General features: G+C 44.2%; 1 protein-coding gene across 1 annotated transcript in view; it reads left to right on the forward strand.

Annotated features, from left to right (window-relative positions):
- The first annotated feature begins 12,501 nt into the window (after positions 1-12,501).
- The window catches only part of LOC144474587 (ras-related protein Rab-37), a 133,433-nt gene continuing 127,580 nt past the window's right edge, over positions 12,502-18,354 (forward strand). Inside the window, exon 1 of the mRNA XM_078189630.1 lies at positions 12,502-13,124. The gene's annotated coding sequence lies outside the window, so the exon portion shown is untranslated. The remainder of the gene's footprint in view (positions 13,125-18,354) is intronic.

Genomic DNA, 18,354 nt, shown 5'->3' on the forward strand with positions numbered 1-18,354 from the left:
ATTAATAATAAATTTAAATTCGGAAGAAACGTTCGCTGTTGATTCGGTTCACCTGGAATGCAGAATCGCGGTTCGCGCGTGGCGCCTAGTTGGCTATCTTTAGCCGGAAGCCTCGCGAAACCGAGAAACGAGACCAGAATCGTCTGCGAGCACGATGATTTCGATGACAGTTTAAAGCAGGGGACTCGGTGGCTAGCTAGCAAATAGGGTCGCTAATTCGATTCCTGACCCTACTAAAGACGCGGTCGACGTATCCGCGGCTCGGTCGACAGCCGGCGACGACCTCCCAGAAGCTTTGGCAAGCCTCGGCAGGGCCTCGCAGCAGAAGAACGGCCTCATCCGGCGACTTCCTGGCGTTCCTGTCGCCTTGGTCGGACCGGGACCCTCTCCTCGTTTCTTCCACGCACGGCAGAGAGAGCGTGGACTCTCTCCTCGCCGCGGCAGCACCGGTTTGGTTCCCCGAACTGGTCACCTCCCCCTCGGCTCTCTGTTTCTACCCCTTCGTTCTTTCACCGGAGCCAGCGACCGAGAAGCTCTCCCCCTTCGCCCCGCCGCACTCGACTCGCCACCTCTTCGACCGCCTCTTTGTCTCTCCTGCAGTGCTCTAGCGTGACATTCCGTGCGCGCATATTGTGTCTGTAACGACACCCGCCGCCCCCCCTCCCCCCGGTAATTTTTTAACCCCCCGTGGCCCCTCCTCTAAAACCCCCCCCCCCCCTCCCTCCTCGATTAATCGAAGACCTCCTTCGCGCGGTTCGAGGACAGCTTCACCGAACGGGAGCATCCTCCTGATCCCCGAGGTCTCCGTGCTCCAAATGCCAAGCACCTCCTTCCTCGTCCCTCCGAATCTTCTTCTCGTTCCCGTTCTGGAAACCGCCGCCGTCTTCGACGACCTCCTATGTTCGCGAATATCTTCCTGATCCCGTAGATCTCCTCCGTTTCATGCTCCAAATACCTCCTTCGGCTGGAAGACCTTCTCTCGCTCGAGTTACTCGTACGCCGCGAACGTCTTCACCGACCGGACCACCTCCGCCGGCGTCTTCCTGCTCGTCTCGTAGTCGAGGTCGAGACCGCGACAGCCTCGGGCACCGGACACCTCCTCGACAGGGAAATGTACCTTCTCCGCTTTCGTGTCCCGGACAGGTTCGCCGCGCCACGGAACACCTCCTTCTTGCCACTGTTTCGCGCATCGGACAGCTCCTCGGCCGTCGTCTCGGGTTCCCCTTGTTCGCCTGTTCGCCCGGTCGTCCGTCGTTCCTGTTCCCGTTCGTTCGTTCGTTCGCTCGTTCGTTCGCTCGTTCCCGGCGGCCTCTCGACCTCCTCTAGATTTCTGCTGGCTCGATAGCATGGGCAGCCAGACGCAGACGTGCAAGATGGCACGCCCAGCTGTCGCCACGCAGACGCCGTCGTCGCTGGCTGTCGTCGCGTAAGCAGGATCGCATGTGCTATACGAACAGTTTTGACAGCACGACCGGACGTTTTGCCAGCCGAATAGCGAGGAGATGTCCGGGACATCGGTGGCCGAACTTCGACTTCGATCGAAGGCCGCGCGCGGTGGAACTATGACTTTGTATGCGATGACTGATGCAGCAAATGTTTGCAGAGAGACGGGAATTTGCAGCTTCTCGGAAATGTGGGGGCTTTGGTAGCGTCATTGAGACGAGGATCAGATATTTATTTTATCGTCGTTCGATTTTTATATAGATGGCTTTGAGATCCAGTCGAAGTTAACCCTTTATGAGCCTTTTCTGTTTCTATGAGTAGAGAAGTTGCGAGGCATTTATTTTAATATTTCATCCATTATAGTCATTTATTTTATTTATTTCATCCGTTATATTCATTTATTTTATTTATCTCATCCGTTATATTCATTTTATTTATTCTATTTATTTTATTTATTTTATTTCTCTCATCTATTTTCTTAATTTTATTTCTTTCATTCGTTCCATCTATTTTACTTCTATTTTATTTATCCAATCATCGCGAAAGGCGTTCCAAAAAATATTCAACAATATGAAAACAATACCAGCACTTTCATTTTCTCCTCGCAAACGTAAAACGAGTGGTTTCTCCGATTTTCGGACGGGGAAAGTCCGAATGCAGCCGGCGCGCGTATCGAAATATTAAATAAGGTTCGATCGCGTCGTATTATGATGCTCATTTACGAATTCCCGGCATGTCAGCTGCCGCGGCCGCGTTAATCCGTGCACGTAATCACGCGGCGATTCATAGCCGCGACGAAACAATCAGCGCTATCAGCGCTGCGTCGTCATTATCATCGACGGACGACGCCCCGGCGGTAGCCGCCGTACGATGTCGGCGACCAGGTTCTATCTATAATTCGATCGGCTGTGTTTTACAAAGACCGCTGTTTTAGAAACAGAATGTACGTCGCCGGATAACCTAATAACGTTGTAATCAATCCTCGTAAAGTAAAGCTAACGAACTATTGAAAGCTGAGCGCGGAACGAACTGTCTCGATCTATAAACAAATACAGACGAGAGAACAATTATTTATTTATAATTGTGTGAAATTGATCTACGATCGCTTTTGTATCGGATAATTTTAAATTACGTTCGTAACATTTAGTAACCTGTTCGCACTTGTTAACCCCTTGCCGTACCATTTTCTTCACTGTTGCAACGATTAGACGTTTTTCGTTTCTCTAAGGAGAAGACAGACAAATTTAGATTTATCGCGCGTCTATTAAATTAAAACAACGGAATAGCATTTACACACGGTACAAATTATTCCTACAAATTTTCGTCGCGCGACTCGTCGAAGTATGACAAGGGGTTAAATCGCTTCGCGTCGCGTAACATCTTGGCAAAAATACTCAAACGATTCAGCGAAAGAAAATTCTAAATTTCCTGACTATTGTGCTCTTTGTTACAATTTTACATGTTAATATGCGCTAAAATAAACATTAAGAGGTAGCATCAACAATGAAACGATCCACTTTGCTATGCTAGAATTATTTAGGTAACAATGTTACTTCTTAAACGATTGACTTTGTTCAAGCATATATTGTAAAAATTACTAAAAGTCCGCTACTACAAAAATTACTAAAAGTCCAGGTAAACGACCCGTAATAATTTCCACATAAAACAAGCCGATAAGACTCGGCGCGTTTAACGTTAAACCGACCGTTTCCATGTAAAACACCCGGTCCCCGCGTCGCGTGTGACGCCGTCATCGAGCGCGTCCAGCTCTTTTGTCTACGCGGACAGCCGATTCCCGCCGACTCGCTCGCCCAATTAGAAAACTTTAGAAAGCACGATTGAAACGTGCCGCGCGGCTCGTCGAACAGGTGAAACCGAGTTTTCCTGGAAGCGGGACACGCGGCGGCGAGCGAGCGAGCGAAAAAGAAAAAAAAAGAAGGTCCAGTGAAATATATCTCGCGGCCGGTAGATCGCGAGTTTCCGCGGCAGTTTATCAACGGTAGCTGGAATTCGGTCGTTCTCTCGCCGGAAACGCATCGACCGATTGGCAATTCCGTGGCCGCCGTTTCCCCCCGGCCGTTCCCCCCCCCGCGGATTTCCCTCCGCGCGGTTTTTCCAAACGGCGTTACTCCCGCTTCCTCTTCTCGCGTGCTCGTCGGTGCTTCAGGTTTCGTCGCGAGCAGATTCGGCATTTCCATTCGTCAAGTACGTATGAATATCGCGGTATGCAAACGACCGGGACCGAGCGTCGCGCGGCTACGGCCGACCGCCGCGCGCAAACGATTTGCATAATTGCCGACGGCGACTCGGCGGGACAGCGTAATTGGCGTCCGTGTCTTTTTCGAACCGTGTATCATTCGTTGCCGCCGTCGCCGTCGCCGTCAAGCAGCGCCGCGCGCCGCACAGATAAACGCCGCGCGCCCCGTTATCGCCGAGATACCGATAAATTTCTCGAACGCGTCGGTAGTGGACGCTGATACGGCTGGATATGTCAGTATCGCGCCCAAGGAGGAACTTATTTCCGACGGCGGCCAACAGTGTACCAGTTCATTCTACCAGCTCGGGAACGATCGTGGCGGATGTTGCCGGGCGATGATCTTCCTGCGACTGCCAGGCTGCTGGAACGATGGGTTTAATTGTTTTTTGGGGGATGAGGTGATTGGCTGATTGATTGGTGTTATAGGTTATTATTTATCGATGAAAAAATAGCAGTACGTATGTTTATGGAGTTTATTATTTGTATGTAGGTATTTTTGGTATATACACATACGGTATAGGCGATTATATTAGCTACGTGTAGTATATTATTATAATATATACAATTATATTAGCTAAGGGTTATATATTGTATAATATATACAATTGTATTAGCTGAAATGAAATAAAATTCTATTAGCTATTATATATTGTATAATATATGCAATTGTATTAGCTAAAATAAAATAAAATTCTATTAGCTATAATATATTAATATTAATATTAATTTTAATATTGGGTACTATATAACATATTAAGGTTACTAATAACGTATTGTCAGAGGGTTGTTAATTTTATATTAGTATTATAATGGAACGCTTCTAGTAGAAAATTTGGCGATGCCTTTCTGGTCTTCGATTTCGTTTCAGTCATCAATGCGACATCACGAAATAAAATAATCCGAAAGCACCCAACGAAATTTCTCCTTGCGATCACCAGCGTTCTTATTAGCAAAATTCAAGCCGAGCTGCAAATAATATTGACGAAAGACGTCAAGACCCGTATATCCGAATCGAATGAAATGCGCGCGTCGCGCGATAACGAAGGATCGATTTCACGGTAATAAAAGAAGAAAAGGGGAATGTCGACACGGTTGAGACGACAGCCGCGGCGAGTCTCGATCGCTAATTACGTTCGGCGGTCGAACGGGTTTGCGCGGCGTTAAATTCAATTTACGGATAACCGTGCGATAATGCCGAGGTAGCGGGACGCGGGGGCCCAGCTCCTCTCACCTGTTCCGAGGGAAAGACATCGACGCCGGCAGATGTTCACCGGTGAAATCTTCGGCGGAAGCCCGGGACGGACGCGCGCGGCCGCGCAACCGACAATTTGCTACGAGAACGCGACGGGGACGACGTCGGGGAACCGTGTTCGCCGCGGAACGGGTGGATGTACGCGGTCACGTTTTTGGCCCCGGGCGACCAACGTCGGCCCGGCGCATACAAAATGTTCGATTTTATAATGAAGCGGCACCTTAATGCCACGCTTTCGGGACTTCGGCGGAGTTTCGGGCTGGGCGAAACGTGCGAAACGTTGCTTAACAATTAGGAGAGCATCGCGCGACATTTGTTGGTCCGTAGAAATTATTGGAAAAATTGACGAGAGAAAATGCGGTATATATATATATTTATTTATTTGAGTACCACGGTCAAGAAATTGTAGTATATTTGTTTATTTGAGTCTCGCGACTAAGAAATTTGACTTGGTTTATTTATTCTTTTTTTCTATTTTCATTCTTTACGAGACTATAATAAATACTGAAAATTGTAACCGGGCATTTAAAATGAAGAAGAAAGAGGAATCTTTGAAAAATTAATGTGATAATAAAATTAAGAATAAATGCAACAGAAAATAGATAAAATATATAAAATAAATAAATAAATAAAAATGAGAAAATAATACTTGGAAAACCTAATAACTTGCATAAACAACTGCTGCGTGATTTAACAGTGAAAAGTAATTTACAGGAGATGTAGCCATTTGCACGCTTAATAATAACTTTCTAAATTCGCATTGCACCGTAACCTTAAATTCTCAGCTCGAAGGCAAGGTTTTGCTTTGAGAAAAATTCGCGCGAGTGTGTTTGACTATTTAAAGCAGTCGATGGCGCTATTTTTTTCGGAGAGATGACGACACGATGCGCGCAGAAGAATATCGTGAATAGAATGATAAAAATTGTATGTGTGTGGTCGACTGAGCAAAGGAGAACCAGCTCGCGTAAATAGACGCTCTGTGTTTTGCTACTTCGCGATAATGCCAGGCCACTCATGCTTCGAAACTTGCGTCTAAAAAACTTACGGTAATTATAATACCAGCTAGTTTCGCTCCGCCATTTTTAATACGACGTTCTACGCGCTCCGCTGCGGCATTTCCGAAGGTTTCCGAACGTTCCTTAACATTGCCGAATATATCCACAATTTATCGGAACTTTGAAAAATAATCGAGGAAAGTAAATAGTTGCAATTGGTTAGGATGATTTTTCTTTGATACTATAAAGCTTTGTAAAGTTTAATGTAATACAGTCTCTTTTTAAATTTGATGGATTCAATAGTTTAGCGATTGGTAATTGGGTCGTAAAGATTTATGTTATTTGTAATATTAGTATTGAACGATATTACGTTCATTTAATATTTTTTATTTAATATTTATATCTCATATTCATATTTAATATTTGTATCTAATATTTATATCTGATATTTATATCTAATATCTAAAAAAATTATATAATAATATAGAATCTTACAGAAGCGAAATCTAACGCTATTATCTCGACAATAGATAACAAATTATTATTGGTCGTGACATCCGAATAGCAAACAACCAATCAGAATAAAAAGCCAATTTATTCACCACCGATCTGTAAAGTATTAATCATTATACCATAAAAAAATGCTTTCGCAATGAAGCGACGATAAATAATGGTTCCCCTAAATTCGCCCGCTCTTCATAAACAAACACGGAGCGATTATTTTGCGGAAGATCCGTGCCCCGATTAAGAAATTACGTTTCGCTAAAACGCGATCGCTTTCAGCCCGTTTTTCGTCATTGTTTCGCCGGGAATTTGGACGTTTTCCCGCGCACGAACCTAATAATTGTCGGCCGGGCACCGCGCGGCGTACGCGGGACTGAAATCGATGGCGGATTTGCATGCTCGAGGACGTTTTACGGCGAACCAGTTAAGTCTTTAATGCGCGCCGCGTTATAATACCGGTGATTCGACCGTAATTTGACTTCTCGCCGAGAACCGCACGACACGTGGGCTTTCCTCGAACAACGACGCTTAGCTTGTGAAAATATGCGGAAGCGCGCTGCTCCAAATACGGGGAACGATATTTCGGGGTAAGCCGCCAGGTTTTTCGGAAAAGATCATTCGAAGAACCCGGTCGCATATTTAAATTGATCAAACGTTTTTAACGTAATTCATAATAATTAAACGTTGAATTTTAGGTCGAGGGTGGTATTTTATATTTGACTGTGAGTTGCGTATTTTATAATAAATTAGGGATAAATTAGAAACATAATTTCATTATGTAGATAATAGAAGATTGGAGTATATTATTTTAAGTCTTTGGGTATGTAAGATGGTTTATCGAAGAGAATATTTTTAACGCTTTAAAAAATCTTCGTCCGCGAAGGGTTAATTCTTGAGCATAGCGCCTTTTGAAACGTAAATAAAGTGATAAATGTACAATTAAATTCAACTTGGACTATACTATTGGTTAGAAGAAAGTCTACTAAAATCGTCTCTGTTTTTTAAATTCTTCTTGCAATTATATTATAATCGCAGATAAATAAATACGTAGCAATAACCTCAGAGACCGGCAATAACAGTTAGGGGGTAAATAAAAAGTTAATAATATACTGTAAGCGTGTGTAATAATATAATATAAAAATACATAGTATAATAATATAACAATGTAAGGGTGAAACATTAACATTCCTAATATTTAACACAGTGCGTCTCCGGAGTGCAACAGCAATTTCCAAGATAACAAAATAAAATAGCAAATTCCATATATCAAAATAACGCCCACAATCTCCCACCTAATTCTCCCCCTTTGTTGCTCCGCGGATCTGAAAAATTCTATAAAAATAATAGCCCGCCACGCGGTAGCTTCGCTCGTAGTCCCGAGTCATCGAGGAAGATCCGTAGGATCGAGGGGCGCCAGGGTCATTAATCATCGGCCGGCCAACGATCTAGGAGGGCCGGCCGAAAATGGCGGTCTATGCGTCGAATTGCAGAAACTACGGTGGCCGGGTCCCACCGCGATTGGCCGGCTGCGTCCTTGGCTTTTCGCAAGGGTGCGAGCGACGCCGTTTCCCGCGTTTCCCCGGAGATGCATCGCCATCCTGTGACGAGCTTTCGAAGCTCGATCAGAAGCTTTCGGGGGCCGCGCGTGCGCCCCTCTCGCTCGCGACACTCTGCTCCGTTCGCGACAAAACCGCCCGCGCACCGCCTCGCCTCTCGCCGGATGATGTTCAACAAGCCGCGGCTTTCTCCCCTCGGGTTTCGCGTCCAGGGGTTGGTAACCCCGCAGACGGGGTCGCGATTTTATCGGCCGCGGAGGAATTGGACCAGCGGCTTGCGGAAAATCTCGCGAGCGCTCTGCTCGCTCCGATGGGGTGGCTCGGGGGGTGGCTTTTTCGTTTAATCGAGATAGGACGAGTTTGAACGATTTTTGCCGAGGGGTTGCAATGGTATTAATTGCTATGGTTCGTTGCGTTAGTAGGAGAATGCCGCGTTAATCATCCCCTGCGATAAAATGGGGCGGAAAAGCGCGTGGTGTGGGCAATGTGAAATTAGACGCGATTGGGAACGCGGTTGGGAAGCGAGGGTACTTTAGGCGATATGTTTTATGCCGTTAAATGTATTATAGTGATTTGATAAATTTTATTCCTTTCTTATTATTTTTATTCTATAATTGTACTTCTATTTTAACAGAATTTATACAAAAATTGGGAGACGTCTAAGTATGTTATATTCAGTCTTGTCATTTTTATAACGCGATATATGCCAGTCAGTTAGTGTTAAAAATAATCGCTTGTATTTATTACTTCTGTCATATAATTTAAATTGTTCTTTTTCCATCTAATAGGAGTTATAGTACATCGAAGTTTATTTTAAAAATTTAGGACTTCTTAGATTACTGTTACTATAGTAAAATCAATGATAAAAGTACGCGTTCTTTATGAATGGTTGATAGAACTGTCAATGATAAAAATATGTATTCTATATGAATGGTCGACAGAACTGTCAATGATAAAAGTACATGTTCTTTATGAATGGTCATTAGAACTGTCAATGATAAAAGTACGCGTTCTTTATGAATGATCGATAGAACTGTCAATGATAAAAGTACGATTCCTTCATGAATGTTCGATAGAACTGTCAATGATAAAAATACGTGTTCTTCGTGAATGATCGACAGAACTGTCAATGATAAAAATACGCGTTCTTCATGAATGATCGGCAGAATTGTCATTATTTTTGTTCTATTTGTCATAAATAAAACATATTTGAATTATTTGTCATAATTCAATTCTTTATATATGGTTAATAGAACTGTCAAAGTTTTAACAACGGTACACAAATTACAAATAAATCGTAGATCCTTTACAAATTAAATACATCTCGCTCTCCACTCGTCAAATTGAAGTTTTCAAAGACAAATTCACTTGTCCTCACCCTCTCGAAAAATAGCAAAATAAAATCGCTTCGGACAAAATTCCTTTCACATTCTCGACTCTTCCGAGCACGTTCTCTTCAATACTCCAATCATTGCGTAACATCGGCCGCCGCATTTGTAACTCTTATCACGAGCATCTGCCGTCCATATAGCTGAGAATTGACCCTGTCTTCAGGCGATGGGTGGCGCGTTTCACACGTCCGCCGCGTGTTCGCGCTTGTTCCCGGACGCGTCTCTCTTGCGGGTCGATCGCCGGCCTCTTCGGGGTGCGTTCCCACAGGACGGTCGAAAAGTCACGCAATCCGTATCCCGGTCTATCCAGCAACAACCGTATCCAATACAGTTCGCGCGACGTTTCGACCATCCGGTGGCCCGTCGTTCGCTTCCGCCGGTTAATTATGGCGTCCAGAGGCTCCGCGCGGTTGGTTCAAGACGTTCGATTCCGCTGGAAGTCGCACACGAGCGCCCCTTTCAGAAAGACAGAGGTGCCAACGAGGCGCTCTCTCTCTCTCTCTAGCGGGGCTCTCGATTCACCGAAATATACGTGTCGCAGTTCCTTGAAACCGAGGAATACTACATCCGCTCGAACGGCGCAACGGCGAGCTTCCCATTCATAAAATTCATGAACACTCTGCGCAAGTTCGACCGACATACCGGCGCGGACTTTCCTTTGACAGGAGGTGGCTCGTTTTCCCCTCCCCTCGCATATACTCTCAGCTTCTTGCCCTCCTTCGTTCGCCGCTCGTTCCCTCGTAGTTCGAGCTTCGCTGAACTCGAGTAAATATTGCAGCGCGGGGGTTGGGATCTTGCGAATTAGGGTTGCGAACTATTCCGCGATGTTCGCGACCCTGCGATGCGACGTCTATAGCGATTGGCGGACTGCGGGGGATGTTTGGGTAACTTATGTATATTTTCTGCATCGATTGCGGAAACCAAAGGTTAATGTATAATCTATATAATATATAATATAATTAATATAAACTAATATAATATTTCCTGCATCGAGTGGAGAAACCAAAGGTTTAATGTATATAATATTACATACTAATATATAATATAATTAATATAACCTAAGGCAATAATTCTTTCTTTGACACTCGAATGATCGTATTTCATTTCTCATAAATCATTTATTTCTCTCGTCACTCCAAGACTGACGATTCTTGCATTTAAAAGTGAAAAATAAGTACGCATGAAAAATTAAAAATCTACACATTAATTCACCTTGCAACTAATATATTACAAAAGTGGTTTTTAAAATAAGTTTAAAGAGAGAAGGTTCCTTAATGCATTGAAAAACGAGAAATCTCATGAGTTGGCGTTTAAATGTTAATAAATCAGTAAGTTGAAAATAATTTGAACAGTTTCTTTTTTATTTTAACAAGCATTGAAGGTTGTATCACTTTTCACTTTGTCGCACCCCTAATCTTTCTAGGTCGCGTTAAAATCGCCGATACAAATGTATTTATGAATTCAATGAATACGTTCGCTGTTCGATGGAAACAGGTTGACGCGTTCGATTATATCGATTCTATTTCTCTTAGGTATTATTATTAAGCTGTCTATAGTATTTTTAATCAGATTTTACTTAAACGAAAGCTGTGGTTTAATAAACTCTATTATTTTCCAGTGAATCGTTCGTTGATGGAGACCACTCACACTATTAACCCTTCCAACTCGAAGCAATTTTATCTGTAAATTTAAAATAATTATCTTGGCTCGTAGTATTTCTAAATAAATGCACTTTTAGGTTTTTTATTTTTTAATTTCTTCAATCTAAACTTTGTAGCTATAAAAATTACCTTGGGACGTGATAGAAAAATTTCAGTAACGCTTTAATCTCACCACTCGAGTGCAAAGGGTTAACCACTTAGCTTCGCCTATATGTATATAATATATTGACGATAAATTTTGTTACGCGTATTATCAATCACACTGAGCTTAGTCTTTTTGACAATTGTTCTAGAATTATCCTAAAATTATCCTAGAATCGTCCTAACAAGTTAAAAAAGCAAATAGAAACATCAACAAATAAATAAAATCTTAATCGATCAAATCTGTTATCAATAAATTGCTATCCGTTCACGGAACCTGTGTCAGCGACTTGAAACTGGAACACCGTCTTCTATGAAATACTTCTCGCAGCAGAACACCGAACGAAAACAGGACCGGAAGCTACCATCGATTTTCGAGAAAGAAGAAGCCCTTAGCAACCGAGCAACAGCTCTATAGGTCAAAGTACTTGGCGACCAGGCCTGGCACCAGTAAAACCTGTGTCAGTGATTTCGATGTACTACAAACTGTCTATCATCGACCAGATAGCTTCTTGACACGTTCACCGTCACGCGCGTGTAACGTGAACAACATTAATATAAAACTACAACAATTAATTCGATTACAAGCTGTTCTCTAAAGACATAATTTTAGATAATTAACCCCTTGTCGTACTTTAACAAATTAGACTCGTGATGGAGATTTTTAATAATGAGCTGGTAGGTACGAATATTTATCCGGTCCTTTAAGTAGGAATCAAATTTTATTTTATTGTTAGCAATATTTAAACGTTCGAGCAGACGTAAGCGCGCAATAAATATGACATTCTGTTTTCTTTTAAGAAATTAGGGCGATCGAGAGAATTTTAGATATTATAATTGCAATGAAAATGGTGCGGCAAGGGGTTGAGAATAAAATGCGTAGATTTTACAGTAAAATTACAACGTAAACTATGCACTTTATAATTGATGACCTAACGCAGCACAATACCCAAGAAGACGACAACTCCGTTCTGCTATATATTTTGAATATATCGCAGCAGGGATTTCCTCTTCGCAAGAAAGAAGACAGCCAACGAAAGCAACAGAGAGCTCGTCAAGAGGATCGCCCATTGGTGACGAGCCGAGGAGCGACCATCGACCCTTTGTAAGAGGGACACCTCGCGCCAGCCAGTGGGCAACAAGCCGATGCACCGCGAAGCCAGATCGGACCTGGTACGGTACCGGTGGAACCCACCCCGTGTAACTTTCACCGTGCCGTCCCTTTCCCTTTCAGCCTGTCCTCCCCCCGTCTAACTACGATCGAGGGGGGTGGTGTTGGCAATACGGTGTGCAGCAGGGTTGACGTTGTCACGTCGCGGCTCGCGTTCTCCTGTGCTTGTCCGTCGACCACGTGCGCGCAAGCGTCTCTCCCGGTGACGCAACACGTATATGCAACGACGGGCGTAGTGACGTAACGCGACGCCGCCTCGGCAGGCGGCAGGCTGACCGAGGACGACGTTATCGAGTGGAGGTTAGGACGACGGCCGGTTGCGCTTGCGTGCGTCCTCGTTTCCATCCGTTCGTTCGGTCGCGTTTCATGCAAACGCACACGTACACAAAGGTTCGTCGGTCGCCACGCCACGATTTCACGTCGCCAGCAGAGAGTTTTCCCTCGGTGCACGGTGCTCTACACGGCTCAGCGTTTCTGCGCGTCGCGAAGCGGGGTTAAAGTCGTCGGAGTCCTTCGTCCAGGTGTCAGCCACCCCCGTCGGTCACGTGACGGCGGAAGAGAGAGAGAGAGAGAGAGGGCTACGAGTAGAAGGATCGCGTTCACGGATCGCGCGGCCCAAATTCCGATCCGACGATTTCGGCGAACCGGCCCGAAGTGTTCCCGAGTGTTCGCGGGTGTGGAAACCGTGTGCGAGATCGATAAGCGGACCGGAGCAACCGTCGCGCCGACGGACCAGCTGCCGAGAGCGTGAAGGTGAGTCGCGTAGCGAACACCGCGCCGGGTTCAACCCGGCCCGACTTTTCCGCTTCCGAACGCGCCGCGACAATCTATCCGCTGGCCGCGAGCGGTTACCGCCACCGCGAGCTGCCTCGTTCACCTGCCCTCTCGCCCACGGGGGTCGAAAACCGCGCGCATGGGGGTTGCATTCTTCGCTCGGTTCTCTCCTGGTTCGGGGATGCGCGCCGCATCCGCGCCGCGTCCGTACCTTTTCACCGCGATACTTTCGATCCGGGGTGGGACCCCTGTTCGCGGTGGTGGGGTCGTTTCGGCAGCCTAATTGCTGTCGCGGTCCATGTCGAGCCAGCCTCTCCTCTCCAGCCGTGTTGATGTTTTTCGGACGGTGCGGCAGGCCGGGCCGCGGATCTAGGTCAGTGGTCGCGGCGCGCAACCGACGCTCTCTCGCCCTCCCCCGACGCGGGGTGCTCGCTCGGACGACGAAATTCAAGAGTGTTCGTCTCGCATGTATCCCCTTTTCGGGACAGTCTCGGCTGGCCTGATCAACGCCCGGGTAGACAGAGTGAAGTGCTCGGGACCAGCATGGTTTCGCGATTGATCCCGAGATGGTTGCTTCGGGGTGTAGGTCAGAGGTTGGGGCGGTTTCTTCTTCTCGCTGTTTTCAAGTGCCTGGTAAATTGAATCGGAGAGCGTCTGGCTCGGTTACAGTTTTAAGTATCTTCGACGTCGGTTTAATTCTATTAACCTTTCTTGATGGATTAATCAGATTTTCCATTCCTTATCGTGAGAATTTTGCTGCTGCTTCGAAACAGTGTTTCTGGTCTTGTGAATTGATTTATTGTTTTCTAAACTGATTTCCTGTCTTTTAAATTAATTTCTTGTCTTTTAAATTAATTTCTTGTCTTTTAAATTAATTTCTTGTCTTTTAAATTAATTTCTTGACATTTAAACTAATTTCTTGTTTTGTACACTAATTTCTTGTTTTGTACACTAATTTCCTGTCTTGTAAACTAATTTCTCGTCCTTTAAACTAATTTCTTCTCCCTCAAATTAATTCTTCTCTCTTCAATTAATTTCCTCTCTCTTAAATTAATTTCTCGTCTTTTAAAAGAATTTCTTCTCTTTTAAATTGATTTCTTGTCTTTTAAACTAATTTCTTGTCTTTTAAACTAATTTCTTGTCTTTTAAATTGCCTTCCAGTCAATTGAGATAGTAACTAGATAAGTCAACTTTCTCACCATTAAAAAACAACGTGCTCGAAACAAGTACTCTACTTTAAATAATATATAAAAAGGTCCCGTTTTATGAACCAAACCTCTATAACATCGTCGAATCGTTGCCCGCTTCATCCAAATCCCATTTCACATCTTAAATCTGCCTATTCACATCTGAAATCTTCCATCTTCCCCATTCAAATCTTAAATCTCATATTCAGCTCTCCGCGGTACCATTTCGTCTTCGTTTCCGCAAGCGGAAGCCGCGCACTCGGCGTCGACAGCCAAGAAATTTCCTCCGCTCCCGCTTCAAAGCAAACATCCGCGTTCGCCAAACAATTGGCACGATCTCGATTTCCATTCCGCGCGGTTCCCCGGTTCGGCGGGTGCCGCAGCCGAAAGGGGAGACGCATCGTCGAACGTCAAAATGGCGCGAGCGAAAGCGACGGCCGCGACGATTGACGTCACAGCTGCTTCGGCCGTCGTTGCTCGCGCGAAACGGAATATCGCCGCGTCGAGCTTAGAGCAGACAATAATACCCAGCGATTCGACGCGGCCGTGTTTTTCAATAAATAATCGTCGCGCGGCGACCTTGCGCGGCGGGTTTAGCCAAGACCCGGCAGGAATTTCAAGATGGAGGTCGGGGCTAACCTTTCCGCGGTGGCATTTAATCGATATCGAGCCGCGGTTTCAAAGTCGTCGTCGAGGGGGGTACACCTCGTCGCGTACACGCCGCTGGGTGTAACGCGATGCACGAACCGGCGAAAGAAAACGGCCGCCGACGGCCGGGAGAAACGCGATAGAGACGCGAAAACTTTCGTTGCGCGATGAAAATTCCGCGGTGTTACGCAACCCGGCGCGTAACGGCGTTGGCCACCGGTTGAGTCACGGATCGCTCCGACGATCGGCTAATTAAGTGATTCGGCCTGGTCGCGATTATCGCCCGGGATTGTGCAATCGCGCGCGCGAAACGCTGCCACCGCCGCCGCCGCCGTCGTCGTCGTCGTCGTCCAACACGCACTCTCGGTCACGTGCGGAATGTTATTTCGCGCTTTTACATAAGATCGCCGGGCGCTGTATCTCGGCGAGCCGCGGCTGTCATTGGGAAACCCGAAGCTGCCGGTAATTATCGCGCGTGGAAATTGCGACGAGACCTCTATATACCGGTTTCTGCGGCCGATCATGCAGCGGCAATGAACGCTTATCTGCCATTATCCGCGATGCCGGTCGCCACGCGAACCTTAAATTCTTCGGAATGTTTCGACACTACCTGAAAAATACCCGACCGGGATATACTTGAAAAATTTCAGGCAATTATACGGTACTTTATTCGATTCGATGGAAATATCGAAGGAAACTTATACGACATCGATTACTTCCTCAATGTTAGTATACCGCGTAGAAATCATAATCAAATGGAGGAATTATGACGTTGATTGGACGTTAAAATTTCTCCAGTCGGTCGTCAAGCGAGTTAGTTTAATTTGGCTAGGAAAACTAGTAAAACCAGCATTGTAAAATAATATAAAACGCACACGATACTCCATCTTCAATATAACATTGCTCTTAGAAAATAAATATTTGAATTATCCTAAAAATAGTTTCACGATATTTTATTATCCCTACTCTGTATCGTTAATATCGAATTGTTCAAACTCTTTCCTATATTAACGTCGCGCGATCTTGCTCACCATCGGGAAAACTACGTTCTTTCAGTCCGCTTGGATAAATAAACGATCACGTGTATGGACGTTTAGCTCGTTGAAAATGAATACTTCGCCCGATGGAGAATTCACGTGCCTCGTAAAATATAGGCACTAAAACGAAGCAATTAACTGCTAATCAGTAGACAGCGGATCTTTATGCGGAATACAAATTGCGCCGACTGCGGCGAACAGAAGCCGCACGTGTTCGTTCTGTCAACAATATTAACAAGTTGACAGTAGCATGGCAGAATTTTTTAAATGTGTATGACAGTATTTTTTAAATAATTTTCATCGTCGCGTATTTCTTTTGATAATTGGAAAAGCGACGCAAGCGGCATAGACTATAGATAAGACTTTTATAAGGAATGTTAGACTTTTACTTTGGCGAGATGGTTTCGTTAGTTTGTTAACAATGTTAACAAGTTGACAGTACCATGGGAAAATTTTCTAAATGTGTATGACAGTATTTTTTAAATAATTTTCATCGTCGCGTATTTCTTTTGATAATTGGAAAAGCGACGCAAGCGGCATAGACTATAGATAAGACTTTTATAAGGAATCTTAGACTTTTACTTTGGCGAGACAGTTTCGTTAGTTTGTTAACAATATTAACAAGTTGACAGTACCGTGGCAGAATTTTTAAAATTTACCATGGCAGTATTTTTTAAATAATTTTTATCGTCGCGTATTCAGTCTACTAATCGAAAAATCGACGCAAGCGACGTAGACTATACATAGGACTTTTACGAGTGGTATTCGCTTTTCTTTCGACGAGATGCTTTTGTTCGTTCGCCAACAATGTTAGCAAATTGACAGTACCATGGCAGTATTTTTTAAATAATTTTCGTCGTCGCGTATTCAGTCTACTAATCGGGAAAGCGACGCAAGCAACATAAACTCTACATAGCACTTTGACAAGAAATGTTAGGCTTTTGCTTTGTTGAAATGGTTTCGTTCGTTTATCAACAATATTAACAAATTACCAACACCATGACAGAATTTTTCAAATCATTTTTATCGCCGCGTATTCCGTCCGCTAATCAAAAAATCAACGCAAGCAACATAAACTCCACGCATCACTTTTACGAGCACATTTACGCGTTCGCGTTTGCTTTATTGAAACGGTTTCGTTCGCCAACAATATTACCACGGCCGTCGAATCGATACACGCCGCGCGGCGTACTCGCCATTACCTTCGTCTAATCTGCGAATTCCTTGCCAATATTTCACGGAATCGTTCGGTAGGAAACCGGTACGAGGGGATTCGACGGTATTGCTCCGCTCTCGCGTGTCCGCGCGCCATTATCGTTAACGATATTATCATCCTTTTTTTTTTCCATTGCTCTCCGTCAAACGACGTATCCGGACGCGGGTTCTAATAATAACGTCAGAAACGTGACGTGTGCCACTTCTATCCTCCACGGTGCACACACACACACACACAAACGCACACACAACACGAACACACAGGCGCGCATGATCGCTGCCAGGAACTCGCTTGTGTTAGCCGACAAATTTTTCTGCCGGCGAGTTTCTTTCGACCGAGGTCGGCTCGTCGCCGATTCCTTTTTCCCCACAGAACAAAGTACGTGTTTCCGTCTTTTCAGGAACAAAAATGTTCGCGACGCGTTTGTCAGCTATATTCTCTGTTAGCGAGATATTTTTATCGAATCGTTTTCTGTTATTAGAATTTATTTAATTCGACGTTTTTAGGCTGGTTCTCAGAGTATCTATTTTGCCAGATTTATTCGCGCGTGATTTTACAGTGAATGATTTTTTTTAATTATAATTTATAATTGTAATTTATTTAATTTGACATTCCTAGGTTGGTTCTAGGAGATTTTCTATTTTAGTAGATTAATTCACGCGTGATTTCTAGTGAATGATTTTTATGCACGAGGGTTGCGAATTAAGCAGCGAATTTAATCGATATTTAGTAGTATAGTTTGTATGATTTAGGTACAAGGTATAGTTTGTCTGCGGTGGTTGGGAATTTGTTTTTTGTCTTGAATAATTTTAGTCTGTTGAAAATAATATTGTTACGTTTAATACGTTTTCTGGATTGTTTTACATTTCATTTATTCATTCGTTGCTGTTTTAAATCTAGAACTAGTTCAAAGAAACGAGAATCTGCAATGTAATTGCAAGATCTGCAGTCTAATTCAATGATCTATAGTATAATTATAAGATGTGCAATCCTAATTACAAGATCGATAGTCTACTAGAAGACCAGTAGCCTAATTGCGAGATCTGCATTCTAATTCAAAGATCTATAGCATAATTATAAGATCTGCAATTTTAATTCCAAGATCTACAGTATAATTATAA

Source organism: Augochlora pura, chromosome 8 (genome assembly GCF_028453695.1).
Source record: "Augochlora pura isolate Apur16 chromosome 8, APUR_v2.2.1, whole genome shotgun sequence".
NCBI lineage: Eukaryota > Metazoa > Arthropoda > Insecta > Hymenoptera > Halictidae > Augochlora > Augochlora pura.